A 23,104-nucleotide genomic window follows, 5' to 3' on the forward strand; every position below is an offset into this window, starting at 1 on the left:
TGAATGCGGTTGCCCAGCCCTGTTTGTTTGAACCACGAGAGGCGTCACTCCTACATCCTACGTCATATATCATCAAATGTTACTCTTTTGGCATAAGATGACTTGTGTACGGCCGTCTGTCGGAAGCTAGTTATCTTAGTCGATAAAGTTTTAAATATGAATATTTTTCTTACACGAACACATCGCTTCACTTCAGAAGGACTTTATTTATTACCAGCAGTAACCATCTGACCATTATCACTCAGTTTAGCTGGCCTTTTTCTTTGCAGAAACATGATCATGATAATGGTCCATGTCTTTGTAAAATAATTTTTTTTTTCCTTGATGGCACAAAACCGCAGATGAAAGCCATCTGTAACAACTATCTTGTGTGGTGGCAAACAAAAGTATATCACTGAATAAGAGACAAACATTTCCAGTTGTCTTTGATGAGGTTTATTTTCTTGCAAGGAAAAGGCCAGCAGTCATACAGTCACACAGAGTGGATGCAGAGTGTGACCGTGAGGGGAGGGCATCCTTTCTCCTTTATAGTCTTGACTCCCAGAATGTTCTTTTTCTTGGCCAATTATGGTATTTCAACCAAATGTGGAACATTCTTAGACTTGTTCATCATATGTTATCCTTGAATGGAGGCCCTCCTGTCACGTATCAACACTCTTTACCATTCCAATACAATTCCATATTAGAATAAGGTATGTGTGTGCTCTTTTACTGTCACATGATGGTCACACACATCTTAAAGATAACATTTCTTGCAATTTGTGTAAAGGTTCAAGATGGCTGCCATTTTTCAGAATCAGGGTCAACAAGGGTCTGGGCCCGCCTGCATCAGCCAGGACACACACATCTTGAAATGTAGGAGATGGGTGTGGAGATACTTCAAGGGGCATAGCACTCATATGGCAGATCCATGGCCTCCTGGTGTAGCTCCGGAATTAAATTATACACCACAGATTATGGTAGGAGAGACACCACCCATGTCCTATACACAAAGATACAGAACACACCCTCACTACTACAACCTCACAATGGCCCTCATTTATCATTCTTGCGTAGAAACGGGCGTATATATTGGCGTAAGATTATGCTTACACTCCTCTCATCGCCTGATTTATGAAGCTGTGCGTATAGGCTACCTTTGAAATCCAGGTGTACGCAATACCTGCTCTTGATAAATGCCGTGGCTGAAAACGATCGTCATTAGAATAACACGCCCTTATATATTCAAGTCTCCGCTCCCCCCACGCCCTCATTTTACGCCATGGACACACGGAAGACGGCAAAGAAGAGAAACTTCTTTGAGAAAGAGAAAGCGAAAGCGAAACCAGGGAAGTGGAATGAAACTAAATTGATTTCTAGATTTTTATTATTAATGACGCTTATTGTTATTTAGAAGAAGAATGTCGTTATTATTATTATTTGTATTATTATTATTATTTAAAAGAAGAGTGTCATTTTTATTATTTTGTCAGTCTGTCAGTCAATTTTTGTCAGTCAATTTTTTTGGTCATTGAAAGCCTTTCATTACTAAACCCAGTCCGTGCACACCTGCCGGGCCTAACCCTGGCTTAACCATCGTTTCAAAGAATAGTACAACGGCGAGCGCGTCGAGTATAAACGCCACGTCCGTTTGGGGAGGTGCACGCGCAGTCTGCGGAGACTCGCGCTGCGGAGCCAGGCGAAAGTATAAACAAGGCTTGAAACGTCAGGTAAAGCGCACAGGCTCGCAACTTAAGGAATACATATGCCTACAATTCAAATGCTTTGGTAAAGTCACACAAATTAAACATTGAAGTCCATGTTGCACAAAAATAAACACTGAAGTTTATAATTACTATGTTGTTGTTTTTTTTACAGTGGGTCATAATATATCATATCTTTTAGTTTGTCAGTGCGTTTTGTGGTGTTAGGAATTGTTTTTCTGCGCATTCCCGCACTCAAAACGTGCGTACACCACCTCCTGAGCTGGCGTAGGTGCCGTACGCCAACGTCCATATTGATAAATCTCAAAGTCACCGTGATTTTGGGTGTACGCCAGGTGTACGCTGGAAATTTGGTGTACGCACTTTTGATAAATGAGGGCCAATATCTCTACCTGGCATAGATCATAGGACTATATCCAGGCCAAAAGCATTCATAATTTCTTCTCAATTGTGTCAAACAATTTTACAGCGTTACAGTCTTGTTAACTTCCTGTATGTAAAACACTGTAATGTGCATTGGACGTGTGCATGGCTATAGTCACACATCAATTAATTTAATTTCTAATCATTCAAATTCCACATTCAAATGCAGTGCAACTGGTCTCTTTCTATAAAATGTTTATGTCCAGTCATTTGCATTGTTGTAAACTAGGAGGACCCACAAAATATGACTAATGACAATACAAATTTAGAGTTAGATCTGGAATAGACCTGCATTATCGAGAGGGACATAGCCTGTACATCAAATGCACAGAGGATGATTGCAAAAGCTAAACTAGGGATTATAAATCTCTGTTTCTGTAAATCTTATTCTCTAATTGACCTGATTAAAACTTTAGGTTTGCATTAATGATTTGCAATTAAAAGAACTAATATAGACAATTTTATAATTGTAATTATGAAGTTGTGTATTTCTGTTTAATGTTTTATATTTTAAGTATGCATACCGCTCGAAAATATACTAGTTATTGACATTTTTATTGTTATTTTGCTACCTTTCCTTTAATTCTTCCAGACAAAGTCTAAATTCCACTACCATATCGCAGTGGAAGTGAAGACTATGGTGATCAAATGAGCTCACTAAATAAATGACTCTGAAAAGGAGCCGCTTGCCCTTTTGACATGAGTTCATCATGTGTTATTTTATGTTCTTGTGTTTGTCTAACAACTCCCTTCTCATCTTACAATAACAACAAATTCATCAGTGTGCAATTATTGCATCGTCATTCAGAAGTTGTCCAGGTGTTTCGTACGCAATGGAGCGTCATCAGTGAAATGATTCCTTAGCCTGTGGAGATCTGACCTGCCCGGCAAACCAAACCTTCTGCTTAGAGGTGACCGAGGACTTCTCAGAGGGTAAGTTAAGTAGGGTGACCATATTCCAGGTCATGTCCGGCCGGGATTTCGAGATCGCCCAAAATATCCGCGATTCGGCTTTTGCTTTCTTGTCGCCATTCATTTTGTTTACATGTACACCTTTTGATTCAGTAGTACTGAATTAATTCCGATTGGTTAATCTGAATGTAGTGTTTACATGAACGCTAAACAAGTGATCGGTTGATGTGCGTGTAAGCATTGCTAAGAAAATTCCTGTGTTTTCGTCTCGATCGGGATCCGTGTGAATCAGAATGCATGACCTGCAAAGCTGGCACGTACGTGTCAGTGTCAAATAACGTAATAATGTAAACATAATGAATGGTGACTGTAGAAAGCAAAAGACGAATCCCGGGCATTTTGGGCGATCTCGAAATCCTGGCCAGATATGTCCTGGTTAAACAGGACGTATGGTCACCCTAAAGTTAAGCCAACTGAGGAGGACACAGACCAACACAACAGACTTGGTCAAGTCAAGTCAAGTCAAGTATATTTGTATAGCGCTTTTCACAATACAGATTGTATCAAAGCAGCTTTGGTGACTTGGTGCAACAAGTCATTCTAAAGACTGAATACCACCACAAACAAGTGCAGGTAGAAGCAAACCCGATCAACATGATCGCAGACATCCTGTCCAGATGCTACCGCATCCACTCAGCGCAGTACACCACACCTAAAGGTGCCACAGAGGTGCATTTTGCAGTGCTTTCATCTTAAGGCTAACCCTGTCTAAATGCTGTTGTTTCAGGTGACTACTTGACCCCTGAAATCATCGACTCATGAAATGTCAAAAATGTCCAAAAGTGGCCCATCAGAATTTGCCCCAAAGGGCCAGGGGAGGCCTGTAAAACTTGGTTTTCCTGCTAAGGCAAAAGTTGACATAAAACCCCCTGCAACAAAACAATAAAACTTACTATGTGATCTGGAGAGAAGATCTCACAGAAAGAGCATAGGACACACCGCCTTGCCTAATCTTCTCTCCTTGCTTATCTATGCATCCCCTTCTCTACCGACTCTCTCTACTTTCCCCTTATTAGAGGCACTGAAAGTCCACTAAGAATGCCTACATACCACATATGATGTATCTTGTGAATCTATTGTTTTTTCCCTTTCATGTTTGGTATCATTTTACATAGGGGTGTGCCTGTGCCACTGAGCTTCAAAAAAAGACGGAAAATCACCAAGCCACAATAAAACTAGCCCAGTGATGTATATTCAGGCTTTCCGAAGCCTTGGTACCACTTTCTGTGAGGAATCAATAAAAATGTACGATGTACATACACATCTGGTTTAATTGTCATATACAAGTCATATACATCTGGCTTAATTGTCCCGGTAGAGTTTATGAAATAAGTTGTAATGATGTCCAGTTTGTGAATGAATCATTTGAGTCAGTCCATTTCAATGAATAGGAGAAACCTGTTGATAAAACCAGTCTGAATGATTCATTCATGACTAGAACTTATTTGGTTCTCGAGTTCAAATCACAGATTCAATGATCCTGTCACTCCACACTTCACGGAAAATCTCGATCCACACTTCACTGAAAATCTGGAGCAGCATCTTGTAGATTTGATTCAAAAGCTCAAAATTATTATTATCAATTATTTACTTAATGAATAATATGTTTAACACACCAGCAGCTCCAGAAAGAAACTTGGAAATGATCTAAAACAACGACAGGATCATTGAATCGGTGATTTGAACTCGAGAACCAAATAAGTTCTATTCATGAATGAATCATTCAGACTGGTTTTATCAACAGGTTTCTCCTATTCATTGAAATGGACCGACTCAAATGATTCATTCACAAACTGGACATCATTACAACTTATTTCATAAACTCTACCGGGACAATTAAGCCAGATGTATATGACTTGTATATGACAGTTAAGCCAGATGTGTATGTACATCGTACATTTTTATTGATTCCTCACAGAAAGTTGTACCAAGGCTTCGGAAAGCCTGAATATACATCACTGGGCTAGTTTTATTGTGGCTTGGTGATTTTCCGTCTTTTTTTGAAGCTCAGTGGCACAGGCACACCCCTATGTAAATTGATACCAAATATGAAAGGGAAAAAACAATAGATTCACAAGATACATCATATGTGGTATGTAGGCATTCTTAGTGAACTTTCAGTGCCTCTAATAAGGGGAAAGTAGAGAGAGTCGGTAGAGAAGGGGATGCATAGATAAGCAAGGAGAGAAGATTAGGCAAGGCGGTGTTTCCTATGCTCTTTCTGTGAGATCTTCTCTCCAGATCACATAGTAAGTTTTATTGTTTTGTTGCAGGGGTTTTTATCTCAACTTTGTGCCTTAGCAGGAAAACCAAGTTTTACAGGCCTCCCCTGGCCCTTTGGGGCAAATTCTGATGGGCCACTTTTGGACATGTCATGTTTTGGACATTTCATTTTTGACATTTCGATGATTGAATCATCACAAGTCGATGATTTCAGGTGGAATGGTGGAATTCCTAGTATTGGACACCGACTCGGAACCGTTCTCCGTAGCTGAAGGGATAAACACAGGACTGGATACTAGGATGTCCCCAAGGGCTGTTGATGTGTCTCTCAGGTTATCATTGGCGTGCTCAGGGATAGACTCGAGAGCGTCCTCCTGGACTGCACTGCCGTGCTCAGGTTCTGGCTCGGGAGCGCCCTCCTGGGCTGTACCGGCTTGCTCAGAGACTGGCTCAGGAGCACCCTCTTGGGCTGCACTGGCGTGCTCAGGGTCTGGCTCGGGAGCACCCTCCTTTTGGACTGTGCTCTGACATAAACTGATGCAATGATCTTAGTTACTTTCCTTCTTCATTTCTTTGGAGTCAGAAGATGATCTAGGACTTGACTCGAAGGTGGGAGAGAAAGTTTGTCACTGGAACCAGACTCTGGAGGTAGTGGAACAGGCTTGACGAACTCTGGGATGACTGCAGTGGTCTTGATTGACTCAGTGGAAACTGCAGGAACAGTCTCAGCTGACACCAGGCTGACTAGAACTGACTTGACTGAATCTAGGGTGGCTGGACTTGACTTGAGAGACTCAGGAGTCACTATAGTGGACTTGACAGACACTGAACCTGGGGTGCCCTCGGGGGCTTCAGGAGCAAGCACTGAACATGGCTCCGGGGCTGGAGCCAACACTGGAACTATCTCTGCAGGCTCTGGGGTGACTGGAACAATCTCTGCAGGCTCTGGGGTGACTGGAACGATCTCTGCAGGCTCTGGGGTGACTGGAACGGTCTCTGCAGGCTTTGGAGTGACTGGAACGATCTCTACAGGCTCTGGAGTGACTGGAACGATCTCTTCAGGCTCTGGGATGACTGGAACGATCTCTGCAGGCTCTGGGATGACTGGAACTGGCTTAGGAAGATCTTGAACTGACTCGGAGACAAAGACTGATGCAGCAGTCCGAGCTGCTCTCCTCCTTCTCAACCTTTGTCTTTCAGTTGGATTCGAAAGAGCAAGAGCTTGACTCGGCGAAGAAGGATGGGTAAGTTGGTCAATACAGTCAGGCTCTAATGGTGGCAGGATCCTCCAATCCTTGCGATGCCGCAGGTAATAGGTGAATTTCCAAAAGTCCAGGATCCTTAAACCCTCCATCTCCCACTGAGGAAGGGGATCATCCAAACAGTGGTTGAAAGCTTTTTTAAGAGCTGCATCATGGTAATCCAGTCCCCTATCAATTGTCCAGAAGAACTGGGCGAAGCATCCTACCTCACAGCCTTGCTGGCATAGCGATGCCGACGCCTGCTGGAGTGCTAGTCTCTCCTGAGCTGTAGCGGGGGGAACCACACGAATGCTCATTCTGCTGGGTCCGATTCGGGCTGGTTCGTTATGTCAGGATTCAGAGAGAGAGAACCCAGGCGCAGAATGAACAGAGCAAACAGTTTATTAAGGACAGTTCGTACAGATGAGGATACTCAAAACGCCACATTTAGGCGGGCGACCAGGACATAAAACAACGGAGAGGATGAGTGGTGTGAATAATGCTGAGTGGAAGCCAAACGGGAACTGGAATGAATAACTCCAAACGATCTCCAGAAGTTGTCAATTTCTGTGGAAACTTAATACACTCATGGAACACAGACAACACACCAAAACGAACCACCAAAGCACATGAGGATCAGGGGCCCGTTCTTCGTATGTTGCTTAAAACATCCGAGATCAAATGAGACATCCAAGATGATATCATTGTGCTAATCATGATCTGGCTAACTCGGTTCTTCGAACACACTTGCCGGATATGATTAGTATAGCTGGATTGAGTCATCTGAGATAATTGCGCGTTCATGCGCTGGTTAAAAGGGGATATGTATCGATAGTAGAAACATTGATCAGCAACGCTGCTATTGGCTGCTCAGCGTGGGCGTGGCCAAAGAGTGCGCACAGTTTTTCTCCTTAGCAGAGCAAGAACTAATAGTCAAAGTTTATTCGGAATTTTAATGTTTAATTAAAACGCCAGGGAACACCTCAAAGTCTGCAAAAGCCAGGAGAGAGGGCTGGCAAAAAGTAGCAGACAATTTAAATCCGTTAGAAGTGGCCATGTTAGATGTTTTTATCACTTATTAGCCTAAATTTTTGTATTTTAATAATTGCATAATTACTTTGTTCATTGTAATGTCAGAGTCACCACACTAGAACATGGGAACAAATAAAAGTGAAGTACAAAAATATTCTACATAATGGTAATTTTTTGTTATATAGTCTCTTTTATAAAAGGCACTGTTAAATAAATGGTTGTCTGATTATAAAAGCAACCAAGAAAAAGGCTGAGAAAAGAAAAGAAAAGATCTTAGTAGCCTACACTGTAAAATAATTTTTGCTGCATTAAATTAAGGCCGTATAGTCATTTCAACTGTTAAATCTTGAGTGATGAATTGCTTTGACTTGTGAAAGTGAAAACTGATAAACTTATGTTAATGTAAAAATATTAACACTTGTATCTGTTCCCAAGAAAGTGGTGGCTGAAATATGTGCAGTAAGTGGACATTTTCTAACTTTCCAAAATAAATAAAGTATAAGACTTTGTAATGTCCATTTGTTTCCATTGCACTGGACAGTGAATAAACCCTCTAAGATAACTGTCATATGGAGGAACTAGCCTACCTGCAAGTGCATAAATAACTTTACTTAATTTATACTTGTATGCTTTATGGCTGCAATATAAGTTGCAGGATTCCACATCTACAGAAAGGCCTACAGAAGAGTCTGCACAGACAGAGGAGACATAGGCCTACAGGTGGGCAGTGTATAGACAACTTTTCCTTTTTATTTGTTGCATGAGGCATGTGTCTAATATCTCTTGTTGCAGGCACTTGACCACTGGCTTTTCTTTACAAAGAACAACTGAAATAAAACTCAAGGAACTAAGCATATTTGTATTTTATTAAACATTTAATGAAAAGTGTGTTTTTTTGGCAATGTTGTGTAATATGGCACATGCAACAATGTCACAGGCCCTGTCAGGTGTGCAACCCTCAAGAGTTTTCAGACACTGACATCTTCCCTTTAGTTAGCCAAAGTTAATTTCATTGTGTGCCCTTGTCCTGGCTAGAGCTGCATTGTAACTGGTTTGGGTCAGGGAATGGGGTCATAAAACACCTGTCTGCAGACAGGAACATGTAATCACCTATGAAAAAATGCAGTTCTGTTAGGATCAGCATAAGTGTATGTAATACAGTGAGCTTGATATTTAATTGTGGAACTTTCCTACCACTGAATGTGAATGTGAATCTCTGAAAATGCTTAAGTCATGCACAGATCCTGGACATTTTGCTTTCACATTTGTGATATGGAAGATTTTAGTCAACTGCCTTTTTTTTTATTTGATATAATATTACTAATCTGGAATATTAAGAATGACAATAGTAACTGGGCTGCACATTTACATTGTGAACCCTCTTTCTGTTCACATAATCCCCTTCATTGAGGCCTTGATGGCAGTCTATAGCCTATAGTCTACCAATCACGTTAGTGAAGCCTGAGTGACATATAGTGTAATCGGCATGGTCATGATTGCATGATCTTCATAAAAAATTATGATAGCCTAAAAAAAAGAAAAAAGAAAAGAAAAAAGGCTTTAAAAAAAAATGCTTTACAACATTGGGTCTTAAGTGGCTTGGAAATGCCAAAAAAAACAACAACCTAAAACTGTTTTTTAAACCTAAAAGCGCCAGGTAAATTCCGAATGACACGACAGACAGCACTTTCCATCAAGTTCTCCGCATCTCCAATAGTGGAAAGGAAAGAGCCACTCGCAAATAATCTTAGGGCAATGCAAACAGTTTGTGCTGTAGCCTAGTTAAAGCCCGACTCCGACAAGTCGAAAATAAATGTGCGTTTCCAACAAATTAATAATGTAAACGACAATCTCACGAGTCACGAGAAAAAAATATATATCTCAGAAAGTGCACTATCGCGCTGCGCTGGACTTCCCGTATCAGCTCCGCTTATGAAGCCGCAGTCTAATCCTGTTAACATGAAATAAGCCTGCTCCCGAGCAGGTTTAAGATTGCGCACCTGTTGCTATGACAGCAAGTCCAGGATGAGCGTCGAAGAACCAAACAATCCAAGATCATGCCAAATCCCCAACAATCAAATCCAGCTAACTGAGTTAGCGACGTACGAAGAACGGGCCCCAGGTGAGCACAATTAGTGAAATGAGGGCAAGACGAGAACTAAACAAGGGGGCAGGACAAGAGGAGCACATGGCAAACACAAATAAAGACAGAGCCATGTGCTCAGACACAAAACCAACAAGGAAACATTAAACAATGACAAAACAGACAAGACAGTAAGAGCAGGATCCTGACAGTGTGAAGAAAATCTGCCTTGTGTTGAATTAAACTAGGGATTTTAAATCTCTGTTTCTGTAAATCGAATTCTCTAAATTGCCTGATTAAAACTTTAGGATTGCATTAATGATTTGCAATTAAAACAACTAATATAGACAATTTTATAATTGTAATTATGAAATTGTGTATTTCTATATTTAATTATGTTTTATATTTTAATTATGCATACCGCTGGTAAATATACTAGTTATTGAAAATGTTATTGTTATTTTGCTACCTTTCCTTTAATTCATCCAGACAAAGTCTAACGGTGCGTCCCAATTCGCATACTATCCGTCCTAAATAGTATTCGAAAATAGAATTAGTACATCCCAAATTGTAGTATGTTGAAATGAGTGTTCCAAAGAGACCCGGATGGTCTACGAATTGGGACGCAGCACATTCCACTACCATACCGCAGTGGAAGTGAAGACTATGCGATCAAATGAGCTCACTAAATATATGATTCTGAAAAGGAGCCACTTGCACTTTTGACATGAGTTCATCATGTGTTATTTTATGTTCTTGTGTTTGTCTAACAACTCCCTTCTCATCTTACAATAACAACAAATTCATCAGTGTGCAATTATTGCATCATCATTCAGAAATTTTTCGTACGCAATGGAGCATCATCAGTGAAATGATTCCTTAACCTGTGGAGATCTGACCTGCCCGGCAAACCAAAACTTCTACTTAGAGGTGACCGAGGACTTCTCGGAGGGTAAGTTAAGCCAACTGAGGAGGACACAGACCAACACAACAGACTGACTTGGTGCAACAAGTCATTCTACCCCTTACGAAAAAGAAGTTTATTCAAGTGTTCTATTAGTATACTTCTTTTAAACTAAAAATAAGAAAGTATACTTTCAGTCTACTTTTTATATACTTCTCAGAAATATACTTTATGGACTTCTCAGAAATATACTTCAAATTGCACTTAAGTGTACTTGACTTATACTGAGAGAAAAGTCCAAGTTTATTTGGCCTATACTTGTACTCAATCTTTTGATCGAGATATACTTAAAATTTTAATTATTCAAAGTATACTTGGCTTGTAGTTGTGTTAACTCTTTTGATCGAGTAGCCTATTAAATATACTTTTTTTACATCATTTTTCATATACAGCCTTATGAAACTTTGTTTGAAAATATTGATTCAAATATTGATATAAAACAGATATGTTTCTAATTCTGCGTATCTGAATTTTTGTGTAGGCTAGTCCACTGGTAGTGTACATATTTACTTTAATTCAACTTTTCCCCACCATTGATTGAATTTTCCAGCTATATGAACAAGCGAGCAACAAGAGGCTCGACTGAAACGCGCAACTGTGTGTTTTCTGGAATACTCTGCTCTCCTGTTATTGTCAGCGTTGCTTTGTAGTCAAGGTAAGCCCATCTTCGATTCTCAGCTTCCCTTATATTTTTAACTTCACATAATTGTGTATTTTAGTTGGACGCGTTGCCACATTAAACAAACAGCCGCGAGTGAAAATTATTATTGTTAAAGCCTAATTTGCACTTTAAGCCTCTGCTCCTAGCACTTTCAAAGCGAAAGTTGGCCCATTATCGCGTTATCCACTTAATTGCAAGACCGAACCAGCATCTGTTAGAATACCTTTAAATAGACGAGATTCAGTTCACTCCCGCAGAACAAGCGAGCAACAAGAGGCTCGACTGAAACGCGCAACTGTGTGTTTTCTGGAATACTCTGCTCTCCTGTTATTGTCAGCGTTGCTTTGTAGTCAAGGTAAGCCCATCTTCGATTCTCAGCTTCCCTTATATTTTTAACTTCACATAATTGTGTATTTTAGTTGGACGCGTTGCCACATTAAACAAACAGCCGCGAGTGAAAATTATTATTGTTAAAGCCTAATTTGCACTTTAAGCCTCTGCTCCTAGCACTTTCAAAGCGAAAGTTGGCCCATTATCGCGTTATCCACTTAATTGCAAGACCGAACCAGCATCTGTTAGAATACCTTTAAATAGACGAGATTCAGTTCACTCCCGCAGAACAAGCGAGCAACAAGAGGCTCGACTGAAACGCGCAACTGTGTGTTTTCTGGAATACTCTGCTCTCCTGTTATTGTCAGCGTTGCTTTGTAGTCAAGGTAAGCCCATCTTCGATTCTCAGCTTCCCTTATATTTTTAACTTCACATAATTGTGTATTTTAGTTGGACGCGTTGCCACATTAAACAAACAGCCGCGAGTGAAAATTATTATTGTTAAAGCCTAATTTGCACTTTAAGCCTCTGCTCCTAGCACTTTCAAAGCGAAAGTTGGCCCATTATCGCGTTATCCACTTAATTGCAAGACCGAACCAGCATCTGTTAGAATACCTTTAAATAGACGAGATTCAGTTCACTCCCGCAGAACAAGCGAGCAACAAGAGGCTCGACTGAAACGCGCAACTGTGTGTTTTCTGGAATACTCTGCTCTCCTGTTATTGTCAGCGTTGCTTTGTAGTCAAGGTAAGCCCATCTTCGATTCTCAGCTTCCCTTATATTTTTAACTTCACATAATTGTGTATTTTAGTTGGACGCGTTGCCACATTAAACAAACAGCCGCGAGTGAAAATTATTATTGTTAAAGCCTAATTTGCACTTTAAGCCTCTGCTCCTAGCACTTTCAAAGCGAAAGTTGGCCCATTATCGCGTTATCCACTTAATTGCAAGACCGAACCAGCATCTGTTAGAATACCTTTAAATAGACGAGATTCAGTTCACTCCCGCAGAACAAGCGAGCAACAAGAGGCTCGACTGAAACGCGCAACTGTGTGTTTTCTGGAATACTCTGCTCTCCTGTTATTGTCAGCGTTGCTTTGTAGTCAAGGTAAGCCCATCTTCGATTCTCAGCTTCCCTTATATTTTTAACTTCACATAATTGTGTATTTTAGTTGGACGCGTTGCCACATTAAACAAACAGCCGCGAGTGAAAATTATTATTGTTAAAGCCTAATTTGCACTTTAAGCCTCTGCTCCTAGCACTTTCAAAGCGAAAGTTGGCCCATTATCGCGTTATCCACTTAATTGCAAGACCGAACCAGCATCTGTTAGAATACCTTTAAATAGACGAGATTCAGTTCACTCCCGCAGAACAAGCGAGCAACAAGAGGCTCGACTGAAACGCGCAACTGTGTGTTTTCTGGAATACTCTGCTCTCCTGTTATTGTCAGCGTTGCTTTGTAGTCAAGGTAAGCCCATCTTCGATTCTCAGCTTCCCTTATATTTTTAACTTCACATAATTGTGTATTTTAGTTGGACGCGTTGCCACATTAAACAAACAGCCGCGAGTGAAAATTATTATTGTTAAAGCCTAATTTGCACTTTAAGCCTCTGCTCCTAGCACTTTCAAAGCGAAAGTTGGCCCATTATCGCGTTATCCACTTAATTGCAAGACCGAACCAGCATCTGTTAGAATACCTTTAAATAGACGAGATTCAGTTCACTCCCGCAGAACAAGCGAGCAACAAGAGGCTCGACTGAAACGCGCAACTGTGTGTTTTCTGGAATACTCTGCTCTCCTGTTATTGTCAGCGTTGCTTTGTAGTCAAGGTAAGCCCATCTTCGATTCTCAGCTTCCCTTATATTTTTAACTTCACATAATTGTGTATTTTAGTTGGACGCGTTGCCACATTAAACAAACAGCCGCGAGTGAAAATTATTATTGTTAAAGCCTAATTTGCACTTTAAGCCTCTGCTCCTAGCACTTTCAAAGCGAAAGTTGGCCCATTATCGCGTTATCCACTTAATTGCAAGACCGAACCAGCATCTGTTAGAATACCTTTAAATAGACGAGATTCAGTTCACTCCCGCAGAACAAGCGAGCAACAAGAGGCTCGACTGAAACGCGCAACTGTGTGTTTTCTGGAATACTCTGCTCTCCTGTTATTGTCAGCGTTGCTTTGTAGTCAAGGTAAGCCCATCTTCGATTCTCAGCTTCCCTTATATTTTTAACTTCACATAATTGTGTATTTTAGTTGGACGCGTTGCCACATTAAACAAACAGCCGCGAGTGAAAATTATTATTGTTAAAGCCTAATTTGCACTTTAAGCCTCTGCTCCTAGCACTTTCAAAGCGAAAGTTGGCCCATTATCGCGTTATCCACTTAATTGCAAGACCGAACCAGCATCTGTTAGAATACCTTTAAATAGACGAGATTCAGTTCACTCCCGCAGAACAAGCGAGCAACAAGAGGCTCGACTGAAACGCGCAACTGTGTGTTTTCTGGAATACTCTGCTCTCCTGTTATTGTCAGCGTTGCTTTGTAGTCAAGGTAAGCCCATCTTCGATTCTCAGCTTCCCTTATATTTTTAACTTCACATAATTGTGTATTTTAGTTGGACGCGTTGCCACATTAAACAAACAGCCGCGAGTGAAAATTATTATTGTTAAAGCCTAATTTGCACTTTAAGCCTCTGCTCCTAGCACTTTCAAAGCGAAAGTTGGCCCATTATCGCGTTATCCACTTAATTGCAAGACCGAACCAGCATCTGTTAGAATACCTTTAAATAGACGAGATTCAGTTCACTCCCGCAGAACAAGCGAGCAACAAGAGGCTCGACTGAAACGCGCAACTGTGTGTTTTCTGGAATACTCTGCTCTCCTGTTATTGTCAGCGTTGCTTTGTAGTCAAGGTAAGCCCATCTTCGATTCTCAGCTTCCCTTATATTTTTAACTTCACATAATTGTGTATTTTAGTTGGACGCGTTGCCACATTAAACAAACAGCCGCGAGTGAAAATTATTATTGTTAAAGCCTAATTTGCACTTTAAGCCTCTGCTCCTAGCACTTTCAAAGCGAAAGTTGGCCCATTATCGCGTTATCCACTTAATTGCAAGACCGAACCAGCTGTACTCACTCAAGCGGTGAAAGCATTCTTCTGTATATCTGTGTATTTTGCGCGCTGTCGCGGAAGCGTCAGCGGAAGCGTTCAGCTCTCGTGTTCAGTCTCCTCGTGTGAAGACCGACTCGGGTAAAGACCATCGACTCTACCTGCGCGACTCCACCGAACAGGGACACCAGAAAGGCACTTAACATTCGCCTTTTCCCTTTCCACTTCTTATCTTATCTTTCTCCCGAATCAGCATGTGTTTTCAACACATTCCTGTTATCATTCGACAACGCCCTTTCATCACGCGCACAAGGCAGCGCGATACTACTAATCTGCGTCCCATTCTCCCATCCTCACACACTCCTCTCTCTCTTTCCGTGGGTCTATGGAATTGTCAGTCAGCAGTCAACAAAGCTGACTTCATTCCAGCCTTTGCATCTCATTCTACTCTCAGTATCCTGGGCTTGACTGAGACCTGGATTCGTCCTGAAGACTCAGCAACCCCCGCTGCTCTCTCTAGCAATTTCTCCTTTTCTCACTCCCCTCGCCAGTCTGGGAGGGGTGGCGGGACAGGGCTTCTCGTTTCCAACAATTGGAAATACTCAGCGCTCTCTTCTCTATGCAACAACAATTCATTTGAATATCATGCTATCACACTTACAACTCCCAGTAAGATCCATATTGTAGTAATTTATCGCCCCCCAGGTCAGCTGGGTAACTTCGTAGAGGAGCTGGATGTGCTGCTGTCCTCTTTCCCTGAGGACGGCACCCCACTTCTAGTCTTCGGTGACTTCAACATTCATCTCGAAAAACCACATGCAACAGACTTCACCTCTCTACTAGCCTCCTTCGATCTCAAACGACACATCACCACAGGTACTCACAAATCAGGCAACCAACTGGACCTGGTCTACACACGCAACTGCATCACAGACAACATTTTGGTGAGGCCTCTCCATGTTTCAGATCATTTCCTCATCACCTTCAGTCTACAACTCGCTACCCCTGCGCCACCAACCCCACCACCAGTCACCCTCAGGCGAAACCTACGCTCACTTTCCCCCTCCCACCTCTCCTCTGCCGTGTCTTCTTCTCTTCCCCCACCCTCACAATTCTCATCTCTGGATGTGAATACTGCAACGGATACCCTATTCTCCACACTAACCTCTACTCTAGACAAAATCTGCCCTCTCTCCTCCAGGCCAGCACGCGCTACTCCTTCTAACCCCTGGCTATCTGAGGTTCTTCGTGAACACCGGACCGAACTCAGGGCAGCGGAGAGGAAATGGCGCAAATCAAAAGACTCATCTGACCTGAGTATGTATAAATCTCTCCTCTCGTCCTTTTCTGCTGATGTTCATGCTGCAAAATCTTCTTATTTCCACAACAAGATCAACAGCTCCTCCAACGCACGACTACTCTTCAAGACATTCAACTCACTCCTCTGTCCACCTCCACCACCACCCTCCTCCACCTTAACTGCCGATGATTTTGCAAACTTCTTCACCAACAAAACAACAACTATCAGCAGTCAATTCTCAGCTCCACACACACAGGAACCCAGACCGACCCCTTCCACAGCCAATACCCCTCTGTCCTCCTTTTCGCCGCTAACAGAGGAAGAAGTATCTACACTTCTCCTCTCCAGTCACCCTACCACCTGCCCTCTAGACCCCATCCCCTCACACCTTCTACAAGCCATCTCTCCCACACTTCTACCAGCACTCACACACATCATCAACTCATCCCTCCATACTGGCACCTTCCCTACAGCATTCAAGCAGGCTCGGGTCACTCCACTGCTTAAAAAACCAACGCTAAACACATCTTTTGTAGAGAATTACAGACCCATCTCTCTCCTACCATTCATTGCAAAAACACTTGAAAGAGCTGTTTTCAACCAAGTAACATCCTTCTTGTCTCTAAACAACCAGCTGGATGTCAACCAATCTGGCTTCAAGAAAGGGCATTCAACTGAGACTGCATTACTGTCGGTCACAGAAGCCCTACGGATTGCAAAAGCTGCTTCCAAATCTTCACTCCTCATTCTCCTTGATCTGTCTGCTGCCTTCGACACCGTGAACCATCAGATCCTTATGTCCAGCCTCTCATCACTGGGCATCACAGGAACTTCACTCGACTGGTTTGAATCCTATCTCACAGGTAGGTCCTTCAAAGTCGCATGGAGAGGCGAGGTATCCAGAGCACATCAACTGACCACAGGGGTTCCCCAGGGTTCAGTTCTCGGTCCCCTCCTCTTCTCCATCTACACTACATCACTGGGACACATCATACAGGCACATGGTTTCTCCTACCACTGCTATGCTGATGACACACAACTCTTCCTCTCATTTCGACCAGATGATCCCACAGTAGCTGCACGGGTCTCGAGCTGTCTGGCAGACATCTCCACATGGATGAAGGAACATCACCTGCAGCTCAACCTGGCAAAGACTGAGCTGCTCGTCCTCCCTGCCAATCCGTCTCTACAGCACGACTTCACCATCCAGCTTGATTCATCATCAATCACACCATCAAGGTCGGTCAGAAATCTGGGAGTAACGTTTGATGACCAGCTGACCTTCACAGATCACATTTCAAAGACAGCTCGATCATGCAGGTTTGCGCTGCACAACATCAGGAAGATCAGGCCTTTCCTAACTGAGCATGCAACACAACTCCTCGTCCAGGCCCTGGTCATTTCTAGGCTTGACTACTGCAATGCTCTTCTGGCCGGACTTCCAGCATGTGCTACCAAACCTCTTCAGATGATCCAGAATGCTGCAGCTCGTCTTGTCTTCAACGAGCCCAAGAGGGCCCACGTCACTCCTCTGTTAATCTCTCTGCACTGGCTACCTCTCGCTGCTCGCATCAAGTTCAAGGCATTGACGCTTGCTTACAGATCTATCACAGGCTCAGCTCCCTCCTACCTTCACTCACTCCTACGAGCCTACATCCCCACCAGACGCCTACGATCAATCAACAAGCGACGTCTCGTGGTTCCATCACAGAAAGCCACAAGATCACTTTCCAGATCATTCTCATTCACAGTTCCATGCTGGTGGAACACTCTCCCCACCCTCATCCGGAATGCTGAATCCCTGACAACATTCAAAAAACAGCTGAAAACCCATCTCTTCCATGAGCACCTAAACTCATAAAAAAAAAAAAAAAAAAAAAAAAAAAAAAAATCCTTTCCCTTAAAATCCCACTTATCATGCTTATGCTACTCTGAATAATGCCTGAACTTCGTATTCTGAACACTTCGTGCGTTGTTGTTGTCTTTTGCCCCTTCATGATGACTCGCTTAATTTAGTCCTGATTTGTAAGTCGCTTTGGATAAAAGCGTCTGCTAAATGACTAAATCTAAATCTAAAAATCTATCCATGTTTTCACTGGTATACGGTAGGGGGCGCTGTGACACATCTTCTAGTACAGAATCTCTGGATCAAAACACAGGAGAAGAAGAAGCTGAAATATGTGATAGAAGATTGCTCACTCAAATGTAAAATAATGTGATCATCAAACATTGAACAGAGAGTAAATCAAAACTGCTTAATGTTTCCAAATGAAATGAAGCGTAGGCCTAACCCATGAAGAGAAAACGACTGTGAAGCTTTGGGGGTGTTGGACTCGATCTACTCCATCTGTGTTTTGATCATCGTTCTGATTTTCTCAACAATTTTCTCAACATTTTAACAAAATGTTGCCTTTCTTTATGAAACTTACTGACATTCAAGTGTTGATAAAAAATGATGCATGAAGCTAATAAAATGTTTTTAAAATTAAAGTAGAGTTAAAGGTATTTTTCAAGTATAAAAAATAACATTTGAACATAGTAGTATAGGCCTACTGCAAGTGCAAAAATTGTATATAAATAGTAAACTATAAGTATAATGTTAAGTTCACTTAAAGAAAACTTGTAGAATAAAACTACTAAACTAGTAGTTTACTGAGAGTATACTTCAAAGTTGCTACAAGTATTAAAGTAGTAAACTACTAGTATACTCATAAGTTCACTTGCAGTACGTACAAATGAGAAACATAATTATGAACTAGTTGTGCACTTAAAGTTTACTACTGTTACACTTATAGTACACTTAAACATATACTTTTATATACTTCAAGTGGGCCAATTTAGTCCCAAGCGGTATTAAAATAGTACACTTACAAGTTTACTACTAGTACATATTGACATTAGTATACTTACTACATAAAGTATACTTAAAAATATACTTGAACATTACTCAAGTATACTTCATAAAATGAACTTGAAATATACTTTTTTTTTTCGTAAGGGACAGAATGATTACCACCACAAACAAGTGCAGGTAGAAGCAAACCCGATCAACAGGATCGCAGACATCCTGTCCAGATGCTACCGCATCCACTCAGCGCAGTACACCACACCTAAAGGTGCCACAGAGGTGCATTTTGCTGTGCTTTCATCTTAAGGCTAACCCTGTCTAAATGCTGTTGTTTCAGGTGACTACGTGACCCTGTGTAGAATTGAAAATAATCCAAGATATTTTAAATGAACAAAGATATTTGCTTGACTGTTTTTCTACCCCCTCTTTCTATCTACAATGGCAATTTGAAGTTCCTAAAGGCACAGAGGGGCTGATAGACCTGCAGGCCAAATGTTTGTACTTTGGGGGTTGATGAATTGTCACACCTTTAGTACAGTGGTGGGAGTGTAATTATCTGATTGGTCAGTTTGAATGTCTCACAGTTTGTTTTTAGTCACATGGTCAAGGAAAGGATAACAGAAGATTGAAACTGTTGCTCTGTCTCTGTCTCTCTCTCAGGTAACATTTTTCATATATGCTGGGTACAATTAATAATATAAGTTATCATCATTTCATACATCTATTTTGTAACTATTATAAGTGTAACCATAACCATATTTTGTCATTAAACATTTTCAATTACAACTAATGTGCTAACTAGTTTTGATTTGGTATTGACTTTGAAGTGCAACATATTGCAATACAATATCGTCACTATCCATAGCAATGCTCTCCCACAAATATTACAGTTTTTCAATACATTAAACAAGTTTCCTAATCTCTTAACGCACCAATACACCTAAAACACACAATTGGCAAAACGGTTAATTTCATGCTCAAAATCACACATTGTAAACTAAACTCCAAAACTAATTTTCAAAATACAATAATACACTAACACAATACACTACTGTATGTCTACCAAAACACTGCAAACATGTTTCAAAATCAAATAATTATTCAAAACACGAACACATGTTCTCTTCCAACAGGAACAGTCAATCATAACACAATGACAAAAAAAAAAAAACACTATCATCTGCTGAAATTACAGAAACTGCATTATTTTATGTGTCAGGTATGCCCTTATACAACAGACAGTATATTGTATTGATCATAGATTGTGTTTTGCACTGCAGTTTTTTTATTTTATTTTTTATGTTGCTCTACATTTTTGTTTTGTTTGTAATGTAAATGCATGCATTTTGTTGTTGTCTTTTTTTTGCAGCAGAAATTCAATTCAACAAAATAAATGACCCTTCTTAGAGTAGCTTTATAGAATGTATGGTTTATGAAAAAAAAAGAAGACAGAGACAGAATTGCTGCAGTAACGGCTTTATTTGCAACGGGACATTTCTGCAAGATAACAAAAACATGCAATATAGCTGCCATTTGCAGTATTACTGTAAGTGAAAATACAAAATATACAAACAGAAAAAGCCATCTTCTAATCTGCGCGGTCTTCTGCATTTGTCCACGTTCTCATCCACATCACACCTGATATCTTCCCTGGCAAGGCATCTTGGGAAGAATCTTTTGGCTTGCCTTATCCTGGTAGTGTTCAGCTGTGATGTCTTGGTGTGCAGCATCTTTTGCATCCAGGAGGGACATTTGGTCCTGTGGACTATGGTCAAAAACCTTTCATCTCCAGGCTGAGAAGACTCCTCAATGGGGTTGAGGAAAGGGAAGAAAGGGGCAAGGAAAATGGACATCATCCTCTGATGGGCGTCAAACCAGGCTGTGACTAGACGGGAATGGTGGAATGCCACATTGTCCCATATTTGCATTACTTCAATCAGCTGTTTCTCAGTAGCAATAGAATAAAATACAGGGGATATATTTGTGTTTCAATTCACAATATAAGCAGCTGTTTACCTTGACTTTAGCCTGTAAGGTTAGGTTTAGAACATGGTGTTATCTGTTCTGACATACAGTGTTACAGTTTTTTATAATCGCTATGACAGTTTTTTCAATACATTTAACAAGTTTCCTAAACTCTTAACGCACCAACACACCTAAAACACACAATTGGCAAAACGGTTAATTTCATGCTCAAAATCACACATTGTAAACCAAACTCCAAAACTAATTTTCAAAATACAATAATACACTAACACAATACACTACGTCTAACAAAACACTGCAAACATGTTTCAAAATCAAATAATTATTCAAAACACTAACACATGTTCTCTTCCAACAGGAACATTTAGTCAATCATAACACAATGACAAAAAAACACTATCATCAGCTGAAATTACAGAAACTGCATTATTTTATGTGTCAGGTCTGCCCTTATACAACAGACAGTATATTGTATTGATCATAGATTGTGTTTTGCACTGCAGTTTTTTCTACATTTTTGTTTTGTTTGTAATGTAAATGCATGCATTTTGTTGTTCTTTTTGCAGCAGAAATTCAATAAAACAAAATAAATGCCCCTTCTTAGAGTAGCTTTATAGAATGGATGGTTTATGAAAAAAAGAAGACAGAGACAGAATTGCTGCAGTAACGGCTTTATTTGCAACAGGACATTTCTGCAAGATAACAAAAATATGCAATATAGCTGCCATTTACAGTATTACTGTATGTGAAAATACAAAATATACAAACAGAAAAAGCCATCTTCTAATCTGCCCGGTCTTCTGCATTTGTCCACGTTCTCATCCACATCACACCTGATATCTTCCCTGGCAAGGCATCTTGGGAAGAATCTTCTGGCTTGCCTTATCCTGGTAGTGTTCAGCTGTGATGTCTTGGTATGCAGCATCTTTTGCATCCAGGAGGGACATTTGGTCCTGTGGACGATGGTCAAAAACCTTTCATCTCCAGGCTGAGAAAACTCCTCAATGGGGTTGAGGAAAGGGAAGTAAGGGGCAAGGAAAATGGACATCATCCTCTGATGGGCGTCAAACCAGGCTGTGACTGCACAGGAATGGTGGAATGCCACATTGTCCCATATTTGCATAACTTCAATCAGCTGTTTCTCAGTAGCAATGGAATAAAATACAGGGGATATATTTGTGTTTCAGTTCACAATATAAGCAGCTGTTTACCTTGACTTTAGCCTGTAAGGTTAGGTTTAGAACATGGTGTTATCTGTTCTGACATACAGTATTAAAGCATTGGTAAATTTGGCAGTAAATATCCATTGTTTTGGTCTTGTTTGAGCTTGAGTGTAAAAGAAGTTCAAGCATTTTAAATTTGTGTTAATTGTATGCATTTTGTGTTAAAGCAACAAGAAATGTGTTAATAGTATAGCTTACACAGGCGGATGTAGTGCTAACTGTGTTAAGAGTTTTGGAAAATTGTTAAAAGTATTGAAAAATCTGTCATAGCAATCGTAAAAAACTGTAAAGCATTGGTAAAGTTGGCAGTAAAAATCCATTGTTTTGGTCTTGTTTGAGCTTGTGTGTAAAAGAAGTTCAAGCATTTTAAATTTGTGTTAATTGTATGCATTTTGTGTTAAAGCAACAAGAAATGTGTTAATAGTATAGCTTACACAGACGGATGTAGTGCTAACTGTGTTAAGAGTTTTGGAAAATTGTTAAAAGTATTGAAAAATCTGTCATAGCAATCGTAAAAAACTGTAATCATTTAGCAGACGCTTTTATCCAAAGCACTTACAAATGAGGAGAACAATAGAAGCAATCAGACCAACATTATACAAGTGCTGTAATCTCAGTTAGTCTAGTACAGTACACAGCAAGGTTTTTTTTTTCTTCAGAAAAACAAAACAAATAGAATAGGCTAGTATAGAATAGAAAATAAAAGGTAAGTGCTATATTAATTGGTCAGGTGCTGAAGAAAAATATGTGTCTTTAGGCACGAATTGAGATAGGCTGGTCATTCCACCAGCAGGGAACAGTCCAGGAAAATGTCTGTGAGAGTGATTTCGTGCCTCTTTGGGATGGCACCACGAGGCGTCGTTCACTTGCCGAACGCAAGCTTCTGGAGGGTGCATAAGTCGGAACTAGCGAGTTTAGGTATAATGGTTCAGACCCAATGGTTGTCTTGTAGGCATTTTTTCCTCCCATCCCATATTTTTTCCACCACCCCTTTTGGGGCTCCGT

Source organism: Rutilus rutilus, assembly GCF_951802725.1.
Source record: "Rutilus rutilus genome assembly, chromosome: 9".
Classification (NCBI taxonomy): Eukaryota; Metazoa; Chordata; class Actinopteri; order Cypriniformes; family Leuciscidae; genus Rutilus; species Rutilus rutilus.